Source organism: Armigeres subalbatus, chromosome 3 (genome assembly GCF_024139115.2).
Source record: "Armigeres subalbatus isolate Guangzhou_Male chromosome 3, GZ_Asu_2, whole genome shotgun sequence".
Taxonomy (NCBI): domain Eukaryota; kingdom Metazoa; phylum Arthropoda; class Insecta; order Diptera; family Culicidae; genus Armigeres; species Armigeres subalbatus.
Window position 1 is genome coordinate 191,692,705 of NC_085141.1, and position 23,108 is coordinate 191,715,812.

A 23,108-nucleotide genomic window follows, 5' to 3' on the forward strand; every position below is an offset into this window, starting at 1 on the left:
GTTCGAGTCTCTGCACTATCCTCAAAGAGCAGTGGATCCTCCGAAACTCGGCGCCAGAGATAATAATCACCGATAACGGTAGCTGTTTTACCTCTAAGGAGTTCAAAGAGCTCCTGGACCAGTTCCAAATCACGCATTGGCTCAATTCCAGGTACCATTCCCAGGCGAATCCTGTGGAAAGAGTAAATCGTACGATTAACGGTGCCATCCGCACCTACGTGAAAGAGGACCAACGGCTCTGGGATACTCGAACTGCTGAAATAGAGATGCTGCTCAATACAAGTGTGCACGCTTCGACTGGTTTCACCCCTTTCTTCGTCACGCACGGACACGAGCTTTCGGAGTCTGGAATCGATCACAAAATGACACGTCACGAAAACAATCTCACGTCCGACGAGCAAAACGAGCGTAGAAAAAAAATGTTTGCCAGAATCTACGAGTTAGTCAGCCAAAACTTGGTAAAAGCACATCAAACATCTCGTCAACATTATAATCTACGTCATCGTTCGTTCGCTAAGTCGTTCACAGAAGGTCAATTCGTGTATCGTAGAAATATGAAGATTTCCAATGCTGGAGAGCACTACAACTCGAAATACGGCCCACAATTTCTTCCCTGTCGCGTTAAAAACAAAATTGGCTCGTCCTCTTATGAGTTGGAGGACATGAACGGTAAAAATCTAGGTATCTGGCCTGCGGCCCATCTCAAACCAGGATAATTGCATAGTTGCATAGTAAACAAATCGGTTGACTAAATTTTCACTGTCTGTTTTTTTTTTCGAATACTACGAGCGAGTAAAACGAGTATAGTAGCCTACATTATTTGATTTCCACTATAATCTCCAAAATAGCCGTGTCAGAAGTACCTAAAATACAAAAAGAAATTAATTAATAGAGTAATATAAACCACAAAAACTAGAAAAATATCCATAAGCATTAGTGTCTCGTCAGTTGTCTCGTCTGTTTAGCCATCGTCATTGTTGTTGAGTTCATCAACAATTGCCGAAACACCAATACAAGAACAATCGGGATATATGGTAAAAGCGTATAACCCAGTATCCATGTCGGACTTTTCAGTGGATACACCTTAATAGGAATTATACTATTCCCCGTAATTTCTACCCTTTATCACTTGCGAAAGCAAGCGAGTACTCAGAAATTACGATCTGAGTGGGTATAATTCCATTTGAAAAATAGTCATAGTCACTCTATCCTAGGAGAGTGACGATATGACAAACTAATTATAGGGCGCCCTACCATCGTAAGATAGTTTATAATGCTAGATAATAAGGCAAGCTTGAATGAAAACTTGAGTGAATGAATGAGAGAGTGTGAATGAGTTGGTGGAGTATGAATGGGATGACTGAATGAATTTGAATGAATGAGGTAGTGTAATAAGTGTTTATTGTCCAAGGCGAAGCTTGTGACGGAAAATTTTGAAAGAGACGTTGCTGAAAGTTTGGTCTCTACAGTAATTTAAAATCAGCAAAAAGTTGAGGTGAGAATTTTTAGTTTGTAGTTGAACTCAACAACTGGGACGGTAGCCTATAAACGCATTTAATCTGACGCACAATAGAACAATCACTCCATTCAATCGAAGCAACTCAAATCCACTATTCCTCTGACTTTGACAATTCCCTGGTGCTACCCGCGAAAACGGTGGACAGACTCACTCTACTAGATTCATGCAATTTTGTTGAAAAGAGTTCCTCTGGATTCCACGACAAATCATTCAACTAATTGAATCTGAATCTGGTAGAGCAGTAGTCGCATCCGATGGACAGGCTCGCACTGTACTAGAATCAAACAATTCATCGAACAAAGCTCCTCTGCCCCGCACGAAAAATCATTCGATGAATTGTAACTGATTCTGGTAGAGCAGTAGTCGCATCTCGTGAGGATAGCCCAGGAAGAAAAAAAAAAACACTTTGTTTTTTTTACCCCGACTCCGGGAAGATTGTGACCGTTCATTTTCGGGTCGCAATAGAATACTTGGTGGGAAGGCCAGTTAGTGGTTTAGCCCAAATAAAACATTGTTATCAATGTCTTGTGTTGTTGTAAATGTCTGAATATTCAATAAATGTCTGTCTCCACTTTTTGTAGTGTTTGAGTGATATTTATTTTGTGTTCAGTAGCTTTTGGTTGATGTCTTCAGATTTATTATTTATTTTGTTCGTTTCTTTTACTCCGACTTTAGTTTATTTATTTATTTATTTATTTATTTATTTATTAATTTATTTATTTATTTTTATTTATTTATATATCAATTTTTCTGTTCACATAGTTTTCTTTATTTACTTATTTTGTGCATTTGATTATTTCTATACTTATTTATTCATCCATATTTTATTTATTCAATTGCTTATTCATTTATTTGTAATTTTTATTAATTATTGTGCGGAAACAAGTGTTAGGGTATTTTAAATTGTTAAGGCTTAGCATGCAGCCAGTGTCGGAGTAAACATGTAAATTAGTATAGGATATCAACCAAAATATTTTATAGTGTAAGGTTCCTGTTAGTGTTCGTGCATTCATCATCGCTACTACTATCATGATCATCTTCTTGGCCGCCATCATCATCGTCTGGAAATTGCCACGTCATTGGCATGAAATTAAGGAGGAGGGAATGATATAAAAAGGGATCTCCCAATAGGGTCGCTCTCTTGTATAATTTAAAGTCCGGAGGAGTGAAGTTAGAGTGTCGGTACGCGAGATAGTTCGTCAACATACTACCCGCGATAGTTCCAAAAGTTTTAAAAAGAAAGAACTGTCAAAAGTTCATAAAATCAAAACTTACAATCTAAAATTAAAACGAAAAAGGTGTGATAGAACCTATAGCTAAAAAACAAAATCCACAGTTTAAAATACCATTAAAAGGTTTCACCTAAAGTTAAACTAAATCTAAAGTACGGATCATCGTGATATCACCACTAACGGTTGGAAAAGTGCACCAAGTATTTTAAAGTTAATTCTGACCGCGCTAGTTTCTCGATGATTATAAAACCGTACTTTGGAATCAAGCGAGCAAGTGGTGAACAGTAGACTGCAGTGTAAGAAGTGGCTAGCCGGAAAGTAGTGTGAATGAAGAACAATGGTATCCGACAAATCTGTGGCTTTCCGGTCTCTATGCGGTGCAAGCTCGCTTGATTAGCCACTGTGTGTGAAAAAGCGCGCGAAATTGCACCACTCCCCGGACAGCGACTTTGGCCTCCGTAACCATAGGCCACACAGACACGTGAACGCTCTCTAGCCGAGAATTAATAGAAGTGATTCCCTGTGAGTAGGCCAAGAAGACCCTAAGAAGAAGAAGAATAGCTGTAGCAGTTTCGAGTTTCTGTGGAGGAGTCGTCCAGTATGCATGCCAACGATTCCTGCATCGGCCGCGGTGAGCTCACGAAAGAGAATAAAATAAATTGATAATTCAAATTAAAAGTTTTTTGAGTCAATCCATTGAAATTAGCTTTAATAAATTTGTATGGTCTGCTAAATTCTAACTGTAGTTGTTTCATGTTAATTGTTTAAAAGAAATCTTGTTCTCCGCCATTTTGTTCTGTATAGTCCGCCTTGCCACCAAATATTAAGGGAAGAATATCCGGGAGAATCGAAGTGGAAAACGACCCTGAAGAGAAACCGTGTTGAGAACCACTGCTCCTATGGTGATACCATTACAGGGGTTCTCAACCGGTTTCCACAAAGTTTCACTTAGTATCATGCGTTTTTCACAGTGTACTCTGTGTTTTGTCTTTGACGTTCGGCTTTGGCTACTCTTGTTCATCCTCAACGTGGGTGTGGGGTTATGAATATGTGTTTTACTTAGTTTTTCAACAAACCACCTATATGGATTCGCATTATGCATTTTTTTTACAATGTACTTTGTGTTTGTCACCTATATGGATTCGCATTATGCGTTTTTCACAGTGTACTCTGTGTTTTGTCTTTGACGTTCGGCTTCAGCTACTCTTGTTTAATCTCAACTTCAGGTTGAATAAGGGTGGGGTTATGAAAATGTTTTTTTTTACTTAGTTGTTTTTCAACAAATTGTCACCTATATGGATTCGCATTATGCGTGTTTTTTTTTTAAAGTACTTTGTGTATGTTACCTTTATGGATTCGCATTATGCGTTTTTCACAGTGTACTCTGTGTCTAGTCTTTGACGTTTGGCTTCGGCTACTCTTGTTCAATCTCAACGTGAGGTTAGATAAGAGTGGGGTTATGGATATGTGTTTTACTTAGTTTTCAACAAATTGCCACCTATATGGATTCGCCTTATGCGATTTTTACAATGTACTTTGTGATTGTCACCTATATGGATTCGCATTATGCGTTTTTCACAGTGCACTCTGTGTTTCGTCTTTGACGTTCGTCCATTGTTACGTCCTCTGTGTTTTTGTGACCTCTCTTTAGTCCCTAGCTGAATGCGTGCGAGTCTACATAATTGGCTTTCCTATAAATGGTTCCATTCTCCTTTCCAACTTCACTTCCTCTTCCTTTCCCCTTTTCACTTCCTTTTCCGTCAGGTAAATGATGAGAAAGGCCAGTGAAGGCGATGGCACAAATCTCCCAAATTGAGGGGAACGTGCCTCCTGAGCCGACGTTATGATACCTAACTTACTTTTATAGTTTGAACCGTATCAATCGCCAGCCTTAATTGTAAACATTTACACTCTTTTTTTTTTTTTAAAGTTAATAATTTTGTATCAACTCTTAAATGCATATTAGGAAACCCTTTAAAGGAACCAAGTTCCACTGGGTATAACCTATTCATAACTGTTGTTGTAAATAGTCCATCACACATACCGTAGCATACATATTTGCTTTTTGTTATTTCCTTAAATTATAATGTTTGAAAAAAATATAGATGCGTCCATTACCAGGGAGCTCCGAAAATGAGCTTCTTGGTGTGGGGGATAGTGGTGGGCCATTAAAAAAAAAAAAAAAAAAAAAAGAACACATTGTAAAAAAACTTCAATTTGCACATAACTACAACAACCGCCAAGGCGTATGTAATGCTTGGATTTATAAAACGAAATGCTCAGGAGTTTGAAGATATATACTGCTTGAAATCCAGGTCCGCAGTATACTGGAATACGCTGTCCTCGTGTGGGCTCCATATCATATGGTGCAGAGTAATCGGATCGAGAGAATTCAACGAAATTTCATTCGATTTGCGCTTCGTCGACTCCCGTGGATTGATTCCGTCCGCCTTCCACAATATGAGCATTGCTGTGGATTAATTCATCTGTCATCTCTGGCTAGCAGGAGAATCCTTCTTCAACGGTTGTTCGTGTTCGATATCCTGTCTCACAACATTGACTGTCCGACGCTGATGAGTACTGTCAACATCAACGTTCCAGCGAGATCCACCCGCCATCCTGATTTCCTAGGTCTTCCAGCACACCGCACCGTTTTTGGACAAAATAACCCGTTTGATATTTGTTGTCGACGTTTTAATGAAGTGTATGTTTATTTGAATTATAATATAACCAAGTGTGTGTTTAAAAGTAGTATAATTAGTTAGTAGTATCTGTCTGTACGATTAGTTCGAAGACAAGTAATAAATAAATAAATAATAAATAAATAAATAATTTATCTGGATTCACTTTGGTAAGCGATGCGATCTATGGGATGGGAATAACACTAATACGAGTTAAAAGTTAAAACATGCACGCCCGGTGGCATATAAAAACTGAGGAGATTCGCGTTTTGGACGACTGCACGGAAGCGCAGCACTCTGTACTCATTTGCTCGATGGCTACAGCAAACTATTGAAGAACGAGCTTATTCGACCGCGCGCGACATGCGCTTGAGCCACCGAACACAAGACCGCTACAACACGCACTACACTTTCTTGTTCGATGGCTACTCTTATTACCGGCCGCGCAATGCAGAACACAATATTTCGGCCGATCGCGCGATCGTTCTGCTGTCCGAAACAAGAGAAATCACGCACTGAACTCCAAACAAAACCCCTTCAGAAATGTAAAAAAAACTAAACCTACTAAAAAACGAACTCGGCTTCGGGTTCTACCAAAGGCGAAATCTACATCAAGATCCCACTAGATCCTAGACGAAAAACGAAGGAAAAAGCCGAACGGAGAAAGACGGGCATGAAGTTGGATCGAGGCGGAGAACGACTGAGAACGTGAACGACTACGAAAATTCTCGTTTTCCATTGTACAAAATTCAGTATTTGTTGAAGTGTGGAAGGCAGTTAGACGAAGCCCAGAATAATTGGCCAATTATTTTGGGCCAGCCTTCTCTGGCGAACGGGAGGAGCACGTTCCACTTTAGGCCTACCGAATCCAGTATCGCCTTATGTCTGCCGAATCCAGCTTCGCTTTAGGCCTGCCGAACCCGGCCCGGCTATAGGCCTACCGTATCTATACTCAGGAGGCCCGGATATACCGATCTCGCCGACCGAACCCAACAAGATTTTTCCGCGGCACCGTCGTCGAAAACTAGCCACGTGGTATCTATCCATAGTTCTAGTGCCAGTGCGATCCCGCTTTGAGCCTGCCGAATCCGGTCCGGCTTTAAGCCTACCGTATCCATCTCCAGGAGCTCCGGACATACCGATCTCGCCGACTGGACTCAACAAGATTTGTCCCGGCACCGTCGTCAAAAGTTGGGTATCATCTGTAACCAACCATTTGTAAATTACAATGAAACCTTTATCGGCGAACATCGACTTAATATTCTGTTCTATGAGTTTGTTAGTTTATTGTTATTTTATTATTATTATTATTATTATGAGTTATTATTGTTGATTATAAGTTATTCAGTTTATAAAAACATGTTATATGTTCTATGAGTTTGTTAGTTTATTGTTATTTTATTATTATTATTATTATTATTATGAGTTATTATTGTTGATTATAAGTTATTCAGTTTATAAAAACATGTTATTTTGTAAAAAAAAATATTTATATAAAACTTAAATCAATAGAAATAAAACCAATTAAAATCGATAAATAATTCTAAAATGCTAAAATAATACGACTTGCATGCAAGAAATTCAAATTTAAACCGACACAAAACAAAGATTGTTACCCCCCGTAATGCTCCGGAATGCAAGCATCGTCTCAGCGGTTTAATCATACTGGGACGGTGAATAAAGATGACCTACGAAATAAGATAGAAGGACAAATCGGGATTGTATAAAAGGGTTGGAAGCCCACATGTGGCTCTCTTGTATCTTTGGAACCAGCCCAGAGAAGCAACGATTGCGGCAGCAACTTTTTACATAGTCAAGTTTTCTGAACACGCGTTTTGGTAGTCCGGTAGTCCGTTAGTTAGTGATCGGAAACTGTGTGGCAGGAAACGACATTTCTTCGGTCCGAAAAAACAAAATCGTGCGTCGTACGTCGCGAGTGCATCCAAAGTAGAGGTGAACAATACCCAGTAAGGTTCCACGATAGTGTGTATCGGAACTAGTAGAAAAAGACGCTAGTGGAGTTACCGCCTAAAATACTGCTCGTTTCCGGCCAATTTGCTTCGATCCCACTCGATCAGAAAAACACTCGCGAAAACAGTGCACAAGGTACCGCTCTCCGGGCAGAAAAATCAGTGAAACGGCAGACCCACCGATACACGGGCCGAGTTGCCGCCGGAAAGTTGAACCACGTGTCATCAGCATCACCACGCCGGTGCCGTTAGCTCCCGCCGTCAATGTCCGTCCCAGTGCTTCACATCCATGTCAGCCAACGAGCAACGGCCGCAACAGTGAAAAGTGTCCCTAGTTTAGTTAATGATCTGCGCAAGTATGCTAAACCTAGAAAAATCAATTTTTCGTACTAGTATGATTATTTAATTAAATAAATTTCCACAATGTTACTACCAGTCAATTTACAGTAGTTCTTTAATAATTAAACAGAAATTTAGCATTTGTGATTTTGTTCCCTTATCCATTGTTCGCCGATATCGAAAGGTCGCCCAAGCAATAACGACCCTGAAAAGTGCGTGCTACAGATTTTTTGTCTCGTTCCAGAACCTCCTATAGAGCAGTGGTGCTCATCGTCCAGGAGTTACCAAGACGCTAAAGATCTGCAACCCACAACCCATGAACAGATTCTTTAACTATCATATCGTGTCCAACCTGTCAAGACCCAGCGCGCAGGAAATCCCGCTACAAGTGCGAACCCCCTTCTCGCTCGAAAGCTCAGAAAGATAAATCGACGACCTTTGCGTCGTCTGAACCCATCGATCCCAGATCCAGTGATATCATCATTGGCCCGCACCGGTGACAACCCGAGCCGGCCCCGAACGCATTTGATTCTCGTTGGGCCGTGAAGCCGACCAGTAAGGTCCACCGGCAACGAACACCTGGCGTCCCCGAAGAACACTTGCAGCGGCCCAAAGCGACATCTGTGTTTGATGTATCCTCCCAGTTCCAATATTGCTCGGGTCATCGAAGGTATGTACGAACGAGATCTCGTACCTCCGTCCAGTGGCGTAATTCAAGCATGTCACTATGGGCGGCAACAGCTATACTAATCTTAACTTAAGCTTATAAACCTCGCGGTTATTAACTGTGGAAATGCTGAATGAACACTAAGTAGCGAGGGGGCAATGTCCCAGTGGGGATATAATGCCAATAAGAAGAAGAAGAAGGTCTTTCTCAATTCGCTTCGAGATGTCCAGTATGTTCCCTCGAGCTGATTAAGCGTCGACCCTAAGAATTAAAAGGTGAGCTAGTTTGGGTGTGAGGACGTCATCTGCTAAGACGTTATAGCCTAGCCGCAACTCACGGTAGGAATTTATCACTGGGATAATTATGCTGAGACCGGGTCGCTTATGCTGTCAGTCGGTTACACTCTCACAGTCATACAAATTCATCCGAGAGGAACAGAAAATACCAGTCATTTGAGAACTGTAAATCCATGCACGAGTTCACTGTCACATCGACGTACTTCGTGAGTTGGTGTAATTCGGTTTTCTGATTCCAGTACTTTCAGTGAAGTTGTAAGGCCTGGCATTTTACCCCACGTCCCCAAAATATAGCCTAGCCGCAACTCACGGTAGGAATTTATCACTGGGATAATTATGCTGAGACCGGGTCGCTTATGCTGTCAGTCGGTTACACTCTCACAGTCATACAAATTCATCCGAGAGGGAACAGAAAAAGAAAATCACCAGAAACTACGTTACGCTGGAAAAGGGAAACCACAGTTCTCAAATGCTGAGTGCTCAAAAGCCACACGTGTCGACCCTTCAGAAAGTGTCCAACCAGGATGAGGCCTGGAACTCCTTCCTGAGCACGGAAAACGGAAACAAATTGAAATTAGGTGTAAACTACTCAACTGTTAGGGAACACTGCATAAAAACTTAACCACCAACTATAATCGTTTTACAACTATTTATTCACCTAAACTGGCCTATTAGTGACGTCACTTTGGTTTTGTAGGTTTGTGGTACTTGCGGTTTACAATTTTCGGGATTGTGCGCTTGTTGGTTGGTAGAGGTGGTACGGGAACTGGTGGTGTGCGGGCTTCGGTGGCGGATTCCAAGGGCGGTTGAGGGTGACCGAATTCACGCCGGAACATGAACCGGTCTGGGATGCTCGGTTTCGTTGGCGTCAAGCAATGGCGGTTCGTAGCTGGGTTCGGATGGACTAGACCGAATTTACGCTGTAACATAAACCGGTCGGTCTCCTCGATGAACCTTGGTGGAACGTTGGGGCTGGATGGGGTTTCTGTCCGTTTTGGGGATATTCCCTGATCGGAATGTGTTGACGGATTCCAATCCTTCAGCCTTTATGACGTTGTTCCGGGGTTCTGGGAAGATCGGCTTGCCAGGCAAGCACTCGCAAAAACACAAAAGGCCCGTTGGACGGACCTGCCAAAGCAGATTAGCACATAATCACACATAATTTTGCCCATCCCGCCAGTACCACACTACATCCACAAACTTCCTTAAAACTAACATATTGGCATTTACCTTTTGTGAGGCTAATTGGGTTTAAACAATGCTTCTTCACTCTTCTTGTGGCTTATTATATTCTATTATAATAGAAACAATGAAACAATTAGAACAATATAACATACACTTTTGTTCAACAACTAACCGTACTACTTCGAACTGTGATAATAGTTTTTAAGATTTACTACTATCGTAACTTTTAAGTTTTAACCTACAATGACACCAAAAAGTTTAATAATTTACACCATTTAATATTGAACAATTAACACTAACTTTAACTTTAGGATCACGTCGCGCACTTCTATTTCCTTTGATGGACACGGACAGAAAGAACGACATCGATTTAGGCCAAGCATATAAAACCTATGAATTTGAGAAACGGACACGAACATTTACTAATTTATGGTTTAACGGTCCTCTCTGGGTTACCTTTTTAATTTGCTTTGCGTACTTTCTTGCAAACAAGTACACGTTCAAACCGCTGCAAACAAACAATATGACAGTTGGATGACAGACATAACAGCATAAACGTGTGAGTTCTTTTGACAAGGACAGGGTCGGACTACTAAACAGAAAAAACTCACGAAGGATTAACAGGAAAACAAGGAATATTTGCTTGTGGTGGAGCTACAAGCTGTATTTTGTGACCAACGGTTACATTACCCCACACTCCTTCTTTTTAAAATGAATGAAATTCATTTTAAAAGTAGGCAATGGAGACACTACACACGTACTATACGATGTTTCCATTTCAATTTGATATTATTTACTTTAAGAAAATAATTAAATTGTTAGAAAATCTTTATTGGCAACACTGTTTACTCACTGAGTTACTCTTTCCAATGAGAGAGAAAGTGAGTGGTCATTTACCAACACATACAAATTCCATCTGTCAAATCACAACATAAACTATAAACATCTAAACTGAAAACGTGAAATCAAAACGTGATAAGAACGCAACAAAATAGTGAAATTTTAGTGAATTTTCGTGTATTTATGTACCGGCGACGAGTGAATTGGATCGAGAAAAGAATGCTGTCAGTTCCCGGTATGTTCGAGGTGGACTTACGCGCGATAGTCACTGCAGTTCCTTGCAACATTGGTCGGTGTTGTTTACATTGATCGGCGATGGATACTGCATTCGAATCGTACCGAAAAGCTTTGGATTAAACTATGGGAGGTAAGTAATGTGTGACTACGACGGAATTCGATGATTGTGTGACTTATTGTGTTTATTTACATTCGCAAGGTGCACCGGATTACGAATGTTTCCATGGATTTTTCCTATTTTCTGCTGCTACATCGCGACATGAGAAGGCTAAGTATTCGGTATTTTTATTGATCGTATCAGTAACTATTTTCGTTTCTTTTAGGTTTCGTCAGGTTTGAGGTCGGCCGCCGAAAATATTCCGAGCGACTTCCCTTGGTCATCGGCTACCTCGTACGAGGAGGTTCCTACGCGGGCAATTACCGTGCACGGAAGATATATCGGACCGAATTTTGCGTTGTAAGCATCGATCGCGGACGATTGCTTAAAATTACGTTTGAAGACTTTTTGCCCAATGACGTATGAAGGAGAGCTACTTTTATACCGCAAATTGTAGATTTTTGCATTTTTTTCATAATTTTTCCTGAGATTTTTGTAAACCGTATTATGAATTAAACGATCGATTTCTAACTTCCTTCCTACCCGTTCCTCTTCCGAGACCTCTTCCTCATCCTTATCCATCCTGTGCTCATCCCCTTTCCCTACAATTTCGTGACCAAAGAGAATCCTGTAAGGGCTGAAGCCGGTTGCACCGTGAGGAGAATTATTCAGCGCGTATTCTATTTCCGACACCCTTGTATCCCACATCTTTTGGTCCGAACGAACGTAGGTTCGAATGCAAGCGTTTATAGTTCGGTTGAGTCTTTCGACTGGATTCGATTGGCTATGATGCCGCGAATTCTTCCAGTGTTTTATGCCATATTTGTCGAGGAGTGTTTTGAAATCTTTAGATATGAAAGTAGTAGCGTTATCACTGATCAGATATTCAGGCACGGAATACCGTCTGAACCAGTTTTGTTCAAGTATCTGACATACTTGTGGTGCTGATATCTTCCGCAGAGGTACCAGAAGACAGTATTTTGAAAAGACATCCATTATAACTAACAGGTGTGCGTTGCCACTCTTGCTTCTAGGCAAGGACTGGATGAAATCCAGGGCAACTAGCTGAAATGGTTTGGTAGTAATCCTCTGCCGCCCCATTTGTGGATGTTGTGACCTATTAGGTGGTTTGCTTTGCTTGCAAATCGTACATTTTAGTACATGAGACCGAACATCGTTGGAAAGCCGTGGCCAATAATATTTTTCTTGACCATCGCGATTGTTTTGTCAACACCTAAGTGTAGGGCATCATCGTGCTCTTCGACTAAAACTTTTTCACGCATGTTCGGTGGAATGCACACCTTCCACTCGAAACGATAGTCAAGAAGATCATTCGGTGAAGCAACGAACTTTTTGAGAATCCTTTGTCGATTCGAAAGTCTTTGAATCTCTCAGGTTCAGATTGAACCTTTTGGATCATGCTGCTGTACCAATCTTGATTTGTCGTTGAGGTAGAGAGCTCCTCCACGGACCTTGATAAGGCATCAGGCACGACGTTGTCAACGCCTCGGCGGTGCTTGATGACCATATCATGTCTTTGGAGCTCTATACTCCAACGGCAAAGTCGAGATGAGGTACGCCAGCTGCTTCGGAGAATGTATGTGAGGGCTGACGCGTCAGTGTAGACCGTAAATTTTGACCCTTCGATGTAACACCGAAACTTTTCAATGGAGTTCAACACTGCTAAGGCCTCCTTTTCGGTAGCGAAATAGCGCTGTTGTGCTCCACTTAGTTTTTGGGAGAAATATGAAATGGGTTTATCAATTCCATCGTGGCATTGCGTTAACACGCCTGGCGATCGCTGTGTCACTGGCGTCGCAGTGAATTGTAAAGGCTTTACTAAAGTCGGGGTTCGTTAGGATTGGGGCGCCAATTAATAGCTCCTTAGTTTTAATAAACGCCTTTTCAGCGGACTCATTCCAGCGTACCGATTTCGGCTTGTCTTTGAGGAGATCAGTCAGAGGACGTACAAACTCACTATAGGCGGCCACAAACCGTCTATAGTAATTGCACATCCCCAGAAAGCGTCTCAAAGATCGAAGCGAAGTGGGACGTTCAAAATTTACTATCGCTTCAACCCGACTGGGATTCGGGCGAAGTCCATTTGTGCTCAAAATGTATCCTAAATAGGGGACTTCGGAGACACAAAATTTAGACTTCTCGATATTTATAGAGAGGTTGGCCTGCCCAAGGTGTCTTGCCACTTCTCTTAGTAGGTTCAAGTGTTCTTCGAAGGTATCGCTTATGATAATTATATCATCTAGATAGATGAAGACTTTAGGTTCTAGTTCGCCTCCGCCTAGAACACGGTCCATAAGTCGGGACAAAGTCGCCGGACTATTGACTAATCCGAATGGCATTCTCGTGAAGTGGAAAAGTCCACGACCGAGTACCGAAAACGCGGTATATTTCTTCGACTTGGGATGCAATGGGATCTGGAGAAATGCTTTTGAGAGGTCGATGGTAGAGATGTACCTACATGGACCTAATCGACTTAGAATACGGTCAGCATGTGGCAACGGATACGAGTCTCGTATCGTTCGCTCGTTTAGCTGCCGAGCATCAAGACATAGTCGGACCGAATCGTCAGGCTTGTCGACTGGTACCAACCTGAGAGCCCAATCGCTATACGATCGCTCAATAATTCCTGCTTCTAACATTCTATCAAGTTCTTTGTTAATTTGCTCTTGTCTTTTAGGCGATGTTGGAAATGGGTTTATACGAACAGCTGGTTTTTTTCTGACATCCTCGGCTATTTCTATCCGATGGCAGATGAGAGAAGTGGTGTCTAGCCTGCCTTCTTCAGCGATTTTAAACTGAGCCTTCACCTCTTCCAGTTGGCTTTGCTGGTCGGGGGTCAACTCTAGAGCCGGTGTATGTATTTCAAGTTCCTCAACCGAAGTTGGCAAAATAGAAGGGACGATTTGGAATGCTTTCCAGAAATCTAAACCTAAGATGAGTTTCTGTTTTAAATTGGGTACTACTAAAGTCTCAACGAGTTTGATTGTGCCGTTAAACGATATCGGGAGGTTGACACATCCCTTTACGCTTAGTTTTTGGCCACTAGCCGTAACTAGCTCGACATTGGTGGGTAATAGCTTTAGTTGGCAAAGTTTGATGAGGTGTTGAGCATCAGCACCGAGTATGCTTCGGTGGGCACCACTATCCAACAAACCGGTGATAGGTAAGTCGAATACGGTGACTTGTACAAATGGGCGATCATCATTCTGAAGATTAATGAATAATTCATCCACTTCTTCAGATGTTCGCTCGTACTCGACATCGGTGAATGGTTGGCAACCAAGAATGGGAAGAATATTGGGAACAGTACTTTTGAAATGGGGATTTGATGCTTTCTTCTGACGGACCCACCCCTTTTGGCCGTCTAATGCGCGTTTTTTGCGCAAAAAGGACAGTTTTCAGTGTCGAACTTCATGAAGCCGCACTTCCAACAGAACTTGTGCTTCGGACCTTGGCATTCTTTTGCATGATGGCCCGAAAGCCTGCAATTGAAACAAATGTCGGCTTTTGGCATTCTGTACTTTTCAAGTAGAATCTGTAATCCCTTCGAGTGGTCGTGTGGTTTGGGTGTATTTGATACGGTTTTCGCGGGCTCTTTTCTATTCGTTTTCGCGTGTTCATCGTCCGAGTTTTCGGGTTTCGAACGATAAAATTGACGAGATTTGAATTTCTTGTTTGGGTCGTCCGCGTGAGGATTTTGCCTGGGTTTTTGGCCGAAGCTCACCTCATTAATTTGCGCGCGGTTTCGCGAAGGGCCTGGTTCCTGTCCGTTCGAATTAAATTTGAACCAGAACGTCGCGTCCAGTTGACGACCGAATTTCTTTAGATCCGCGAGGTTGTCTATATTAGACGCGATCGCGTGAGCCTTATAGTCAGCGCGTAGATTTCGGAAAACTATTTCGAATTTCTTTTTCTCCGTAATGGGCCGAGTCAGGGAGTTGAAAATTCTCTGCATTTCTGCAAGGAATTCTGAAAAGCGTTCTTTCGGTCCCTGTTTGCGTGAGATTGCGCGGATTTCATTCACGTGATCGTGGTCCGGGCTGAGAAATTCGCGTTTTAATTCCGACACGAGCTCTTTCCACGTAGTGAAGTCATCATTTTCGATACCTGTCATGTACCAGACTTTCGCCTGATCCTTGAACAAGTATATCGCGGAACGAAACAGTTCTTTTTCCGATACTTCCTCGGACTTCGCGAAGAACTGAACTTCTTTTATGAATCGCATTAGGTTTTGACCGTTGTCTTTTCCGTCGTATTTCAGATTCCATTCTGAAACAGGTTTACGCTTATGAGTAAACCGACGATGATGTCGTCTTCGCGGCGGAGGTATTGAACTGTCCGACGATTGGTTCGAGTGTTCACCCTCTGTACTCGATACCGATTCCGACGTTTCGCGTTCTTCTAACCCAGAGGTTCCCAAACTTTTGGATATGCGACCCACCTAGCAGAATCCCATATTGCTTGCGACCCACCAGCACCACACGCAAAAAAAGCGTTCATGAATTCGTGAACTAACAAGTTCACGGTGTATTTTTTCGTGAACAACAGCCACGGATTCGGGAACACAGTCACGTTTTCTGGAACGTTCTGGAAAACGTGACTGCACGCAGAAGAATCTTGCACGATTGAAACAACTATTTCGATTGTTGGTGTTCCCGAATCCATGAATTAAATCACGGTGTATTTTTGTCTGTTCACGAATTCGGGAACGCTTTTTTTTGCGTGCAGGTACCAAATCCATTGATTTTGTGAAATTGGATAAAAATGAGTTCGCGTTAGATGGGACAAATTATAATAAATTGCTTTATATCCAATCATTGTATTTGTCAAAAATCCGCCAATTTTTTGGATTGGATGTAGATTGGATTTGGATAGAATTTGAATTTGGATTGGATTTGAAATTTATTCAAATTGAATTAGATTTGGATTGGATTTTAAATAGATTTGGATTTGATTTAGATCGGATTCGAATTGGATTAGGATTAGTTTTGGATTGGGTTCGGGGCTTATATTTGGATTGTATAAGACTTCTTTCTACTTGCCCAAATATCGTATAACAAAAAAAGGCCGTTGACCTCGTCAGGTTTCTTGTTCTTTAATCATCCAATCATTAGTTAGATCCTAATTCAAAATATGGAATAGATTTGTGGGACAAAATAGTAACAAAATTATGAATTAAGATTTGTCTTTCGCGACCCACCACTGAACAGCCCACGACACCCTTGGGGGTCGCGACCCACAGTTTGGGAACCTCTGTTCTAACCGATGTTTATTCGACTTTTGCCGTAACGAAAATTTTCGGATCATTTTCTCTTGATCCCTCTCAGACCCGCTTGGCCTGAGAGACCGTCCTACGGAACGTTCCGAGGAAATTTGGCGATTATTCGGAACGCGGAGTGCTAAATCAAGCAACGATTGCTCATCTATGGGTTTTCGTAACGATTTTAATGCACGGCGACTAGAAGAGGATACAGAATCTACTACGTTGGTACCCCTGCTGCTTCATCTAACAATCCCTGATCTGATGGCAAAGATTTTGACTTTCCACCCAGAGACTGTGACGCATTCCCTGCGTCGGAAATTGACGCCTGCAGATTCAAATTGGAAAGGGTCTGAGCTATTTGGTGGATAACCTGATTTTTAATCAATTCATTTGGAACAATAGAACTAAAGTGAATATTCATCATCTCGCGAATTCCGCTCGTAAGCTTATCAAGATCCTGGAGATCTTCCTCCTTCTCTGCAATTTCCTGCACTCTTCTAGCTCTCGCGAAATAGTGAACCAAGCGCGTTTTTAAACTCTCACGAATTCCTTCAAACCGAGTTTTATGTTCGAGAAAGTTCCGAATCTGTTCCAGATTTTGATCAATTTCTTTGATTTCTGAATCGACCGATGAATAGCATCTAATAAAATCTATGTCTGTTTCGTTCTTATCCCTTTCTTCCTTCAACCTATCGCGTAATCTTCTTTGAATCGCCGAACGAGATTCCGATTCTTGAAACTGAACCGCTCTTATTGTTAATTCATGTTCAATCTCAGAGCGTTCTAAGTGATGAATGAGAAGGTTACTATACAGGTGTGAAAACTCCAAATCCATTTTCAGAATTTGGACTAGTATAGTACTAGAGTAACCTTTTGTATAATAACAATTGCAAAATTTGAAAAACTAGGTGTGCTACTATCGCGCAATAAACGATGCAAATTTGAAAAACTAGGGTAATTAATATCGTTTGGAGAACGATTGAAATTGGAAAAACTAGATTTTTTTTCTTCCCCTCCGCGGGTTTGAAATTGCGAAACGATCGTGTAACACGTTGTCGTGTGGAATTTGTTGAGCGCCAAAATATAGCCTAGCCGCAACTCACGGTAGGAATTTATCACTGGGATAATTATGCTGAGACCGGGTCGCTTATGCTGTCAGTCGGTTACACTCTCACAGTCATACAAATTCATCCGAGAGGGAACAGAAAGGGAAAATCACCAGAAACTACGTTACGCTGGAAAAGGGAAACCACAGTTCTCAAATGCTGAGTGCTCAAAAGCCACACGTGTCGACCCTTCAGAAAGTGTCCAACCAGGATGAGGCCTGGAACTCCTTTCTGAGCACGGAAAACGGAAACAAATTGAAATTAGGTGTAAACTACTCAACTGTTAGGAACACTGCATAAAAACTTAACCACCAACTATAATCGTTTTACAACTATTTATTAACCTAAACTGGACTATTAGTGAAGTCACTTTGGTTTTGGTAGGTTTGTGGTACTTGCGGTTTACAATTTTTCGGGATTGTGCGCTTGTTGGATGGTAGAGGGGGTACGGGAAATGGTGGTGGGCGGGCTTCTTTGGCGGATTCCAAGGGCGTTTGAGGGGTGACCGAATTCACGCCGGAACATGAACCGGTCTGGGATGCTCGGTTTCGTTGGCGTCAAGCAATGGCGGTTCGTAGCTGGGTTCGGATGGACTAGACCGAATTTACGCCGTAACATAAACCGGTCGGTCTCCTCGATGAACCTTGGTGGAACGTTGGGGCTGGATGGGGTTTCTGTCCGTTTTGGGGATATTCCCGATCGGAATGTGTTGACGGATTCCAATCCTTCAGCCTTTATGACGTTGTTCCGGGGGTTCTGGGGAAGATCGGCTTGCCAGGCAAGCACTCGCAAAAACACAAAAGGCCCGTTGGACGGACCTGCCAAAGCAGATTAGCACATAATCACACATAATTTTGCCCATCCCGCCAGTACCACACTACATCCACAAACTTCCTTAAAACTAACATATTGGCATTTACCTTTTGTGAGGCTAATTGGGTTTAAACAATGCTTCTTCACTCTTCTTGTGGCTTATTATATTCTATTATAATAGAAACAATGAAACAATTAGAACAATATAACATACACTTTTGTTCAACAACTAACCGTACTACTTCGAACTGTGATAATAGTTTTTAAGATCTACTACTATCGTAACTTTTAAGTTTTAACCTACAATGACACCAAAAAGTTTAATAATTTACACCATTTAATATTGAACAATTAACACTAACTTTAACTTTAGGATCACGTCGCGCACTTCTATTTCCTTTGATGGACACGGACAGAAAGAACGACATCGATTTAGGCCAAGCATATAAAACCTATGAATTTGAGAAACGGACACGAACATTTACTAATTTATGGTTTAACGGTCCTCTCTGGGTTACCTTTTTAATTTGCTTTGCGTACTTTCTTGCAAACAAGTACACGTTCAAACCGCTGCAAACAAACAATATGACAGTTGGATGACAGACATAACAGCATAAACGTGTGAGTTCTTTTGACAAGGACAGGGTCGGACTACTAAACAGAAAAAACTCACGAAGGATTAACAGGAAAACAAGGAATATTTGCTTGTGGTGGAGCTACAAGCTGTATTTTGTGACCAACGGTTACAACGTGTGGACGTCAGCATCAGTTGCAAGCTGGGTCACTTTATTGAAGTGTTTTCCGGTATAAGATCTACCAAACCTAATCCCTTTTTCGAGCTAGGGCAATGAGATGTTGTAAATAGGGATTCGCTGTACTTGCAAAATTATCTTTAAAGATGGTTGAAAGACTGTAATTCCTCTTGTTTAAGGGCTAAACTGTATGCAGCAAAAACAACTTTTCCAGATTTTAGTTGTAAAACTTTGGAGTCATAGACTGAAAAAAGTTCGAGATAGAGATCTATGTACTCTTCATGAACTGGTAAACAATAATAGTTCGAGGAACACACTGAAATTCTTGTTACAGAACAAATTCTCTAGATTGCAATTGTAGATAAAGCTTTATCCAAACTACGTCATTGAGTACTTGAGATTATAACAGCTTTTTATAGAGGTTTAACAGGGCCCAACTATCTTCTATGTCGTTCGTAATAGTTGTTTTTAAAGGCGGCTTATTGGGCCTGCGCAAACCTCCTGTCTCGTCGGAGGACCGTCGTGTCAGGGGTGTTTAGCGTCCCACCTAACACCAGGACTTGGGCTTGTGCGCTTTGAGCGGCACACGGTCGCTTTAGCGGAGCCTACTTGCGGATTCATGCAGCTTTTTATAGAGGTTTAACAGGGCCCACTGCCAAACCCCACCACATCCTAGACAGGCGCCACAACTCGCAGATGGCCTGGGGAGGGACCGTCAAGCCCTTGGACATAGTCCCTGCTGCCCTACTGGGAGTAATACGAAGGGCAGGGATTGACACGAGTGGTACAATTTTCTCGAAGTCCATCCAGTTATTTGGTTTCGCCGACGACATTGATTTCATGGCACGTAACTTTGAGAGGATGGAGGAAGCCTACATCAGACTGAAAAGCGAAGCTAAACGGATTGGACTAGTCATCAACACGTCGAAGACGAAGTACATGATAAGAAGAGGCTCAAGAGAGGTCAATGTAAGCCACCCACCACGAGTTTCTATCGGTGGTGACGAAATCGAGGTGGTTGAAGAATTCGTGTACTTGGGCTCACTGGTGACCGCCGATAACGATACCAGCAGAGAAATTCGGAGGCGCATAGTGGCTGGAAATCGTACGTACTTTGTACTCCGTAACACGCTCCGATCGAATAGAGTTCGCCGCCGTACCAAACTGACTATCTACAAAACGCTTATAAGACCGGTAGTTCTCTACGGACACGAGACCTGGACGATGCTCGTGGAGGACCTACGCGCACTTGGAGTTTTCGAAAGGAAAGTGCTGCGTACCATCTATGGTGGGGTGCAGATGGCGGACAGTACGTGGAGGAGGCGAATGAACCACGAGTTGCATCAGCTGTTGGGAGAACCATCCATCGTCACACCGTGAAAATCGGAAGACTGCGGTGGGCTGGGCACGTAGCCAGAATGTCAAACAGTAATCCGGTGAAAATGGTTCTCGACAACGATCCGACGGGAACAAGAAGGCGAGGTGCACAGCGAGGTGGATCGATCAGGTGAAGGACGATTTGCGGACCCTCCGCAGACTGCGTGGTTGGCAAAGTTCAGCCATGGACCGAGCTGAATGGAGAAGACTTTTATGTACAGCACAGGCCACTCCGGCCTTAGTCTGATAATAAATAGATAAATAGTTGCACAGCGGTGTTTACAATGAAAAAACGTTCACGAATCACATTATGTATCGATGTATAATAATAGCAGTTAAAAACAGAAAGATGGTAGTTCCGATTTCGCTAAAAGATGGCCTGGAGCAAATATCTATTTGCATCAAACTTTCAACAAAAACTGCCTATGTTTCCATTGTATTGCAGAAAATGTGCTTCATGAATGAAATTGAAATTTAAGTCAGATTTCACACATTTTTCATGTATATGCGACAGATAGTGGAGAACTCTCATTGCAAATAATCTTTGTTCAAATGGCGAATATTATTTCAATATTTGTTTATACATAATAACAGACTTCTCTTTTTTACTTGGGTTTAATCACCGTGGAAACTTATTGTTGCTTCGATTGGCTTTTTTCTCTTTCTTTTGCCCAATTTAGAATAAATTTCTGGCAGGGAATTTATTTATTCATCCATTATATTCCAGTGTCCAAACTCAATTATTTTTTATTGCCATTAAATTTATAATCTACTTTCATGAGTTGGAAATGAAGTTGAAGCTTTAGCATAATACGAGGAAATTTGGTGAACCAAAATGCATAAGAGCGGAGAATTTGAAACTTGGATACTTATTGAACAGAACAAACTCTCCAAATGAACATAAATTTCGATTTCCCGCTATTTTTGCGTTGCCCAGATTGACCCGCGTTAACCCGCTGCACCTAAACTCCAACTATCATGCAGGTCAACCGATAAAAAGACAAGTTTTCCAACGGTCATCCATAAACCCCTAACGACCTCCGAAGAAGTTAACTGTCCACAGCACCATCATCGGGAATGAACTTTTAATTGCTTGGGAGTGACCCACCGGGACCAGAAGCTATGCATTCGACAACGGGTTCTACATTGGGTAACAACAAAATCATTTAAGGATTACGAACATTTTAATTCAATGTTTCTCAGGCAGTGGAAAATTGTTTAACATTGTTATAACCATCCGATTATTTATAGCCTGTGGGATAGAAAAAATCGCTACCTGAGTGGTTCTAGTGTCCAGTCAGCGTCCAGTACCCGCCACGGAATCGGAAATGTCCTTTGCTCTTATGTCGAGCAATTTTATCCTCCGTTACGGGTCGACCCTTGTCATGAACTGGTCACTTTAATTATTCACAGTCGTCGGTACATAGGACATAAATCACAAAACTAGTAGAGCTGCAGGACATTCTTCAAAGTTCAAACGACTGACCGATGACCCTCCAAAATAATCCTGTGTAGTGTCTTGAGTGCGAGCCGATGTCCCCATTACTATGCGAGGAACAAGTTTTATTTCATGTAACTTCCACAGAGCAACAAAATATCCAATGGCCGTCACTCGTCCCAACTCACAAGTTCACAGTGCAATGGAGGGTCCTTCTCTCAAGGTGTACGCGTAATCGGATAATAATAATTAAAAAGTGCAAGCATCTCACAAGCTGACTGACCACTACTTCGAGGAAGCAACGGTAAGAAATATGAATCAAAATGAGACAACCCTTACGGCCGCGCACGGGCGAATCAAATGCGCCCGACAAAGGGGGAAAAGCAACGGTACGAAAAAGGTCAATGGGATGTTCCTTCCGAGTGACCTTTTAAATTTAGACCTCAGACTAGTGCGAGCTGACCAGTCAGTGACCATTTGGACGTGCCTGCATGTACGTCGTTGACCCCTTTAAAATGAAGTTGTGAGTACATCGTAATGAAAATTGATTGAAGATACCCTTCCACACTTGTGCGGATATGGAAATATTCGTTTTTTTTTTGCTGAAATGACGGTTTGTTCAAATTCCAAAACATATAACACTCATGAATCATTCGTTTCTTTAGAACATTCCTATTTGAAAAAGCTGCGAGCATAGGTAATCAATTCAATCCGGTGGTGATAACTGGAAAATATTACTGGTATAGAAATGCACACAAAATAAAAACTTTTAAGAGGGAAAAGGAAGGCTTTTGCAAATTTTTAATGATCATTGTCAGCCTAAGATATTTCAATCACGTTTCTATCACGTTCAATTTTGGTACAAATTATGTTTGTCAGAAACTGTTGTGGCCGAATTCCAGAATGTGAACTCAATTAAAACCCTGTCAAATCCGTCAAAAACTATGAAAATTGTAGCAATAAAATTATTATTTAAAAAATAAGCCAACTTTCATTCATTCGTAAAAAAAAATTTTTAGGGAGAATAAAAATTAATTTATTGACTTTTGTTTTGCAATTAAATTAACATTTATTTCCGATTTTTGAAAAATGTTGATTCCGATTCTGTAAGAGCGGATTAAAAGGAAAAAGGAAATTTTAATCGGACACTATTCTTGTCAGGTATACATGTGCACTATACACTATACAACCCGCCCAAAAAGTTATTGGATTCTCCAGTGGTGTGTGTAGTTCTCGATAATAAACAATGTGTGCTCGCTCGCAACAATAAAACCA

General features: G+C 41.6%; 1 long non-coding RNA gene across 1 annotated transcript; it reads right to left on the reverse strand.

Annotated features, from left to right (window-relative positions):
* Window positions 1-18,402: 18,402 nt before the first annotated feature.
* Window positions 18,403-19,003, reverse strand: LOC134220837 (uncharacterized). Its single transcript, XR_009982077.1, has 3 exons — window positions 18,629-19,003; window positions 18,501-18,566; window positions 18,403-18,435 (listed from the first exon to the last, which is right to left on the reverse strand). It is a non-coding gene; the product is annotated as an uncharacterized LOC134220837 (long non-coding RNA).
* Between the last annotated feature and the right edge of the window lie 4,105 nt (window positions 19,004-23,108).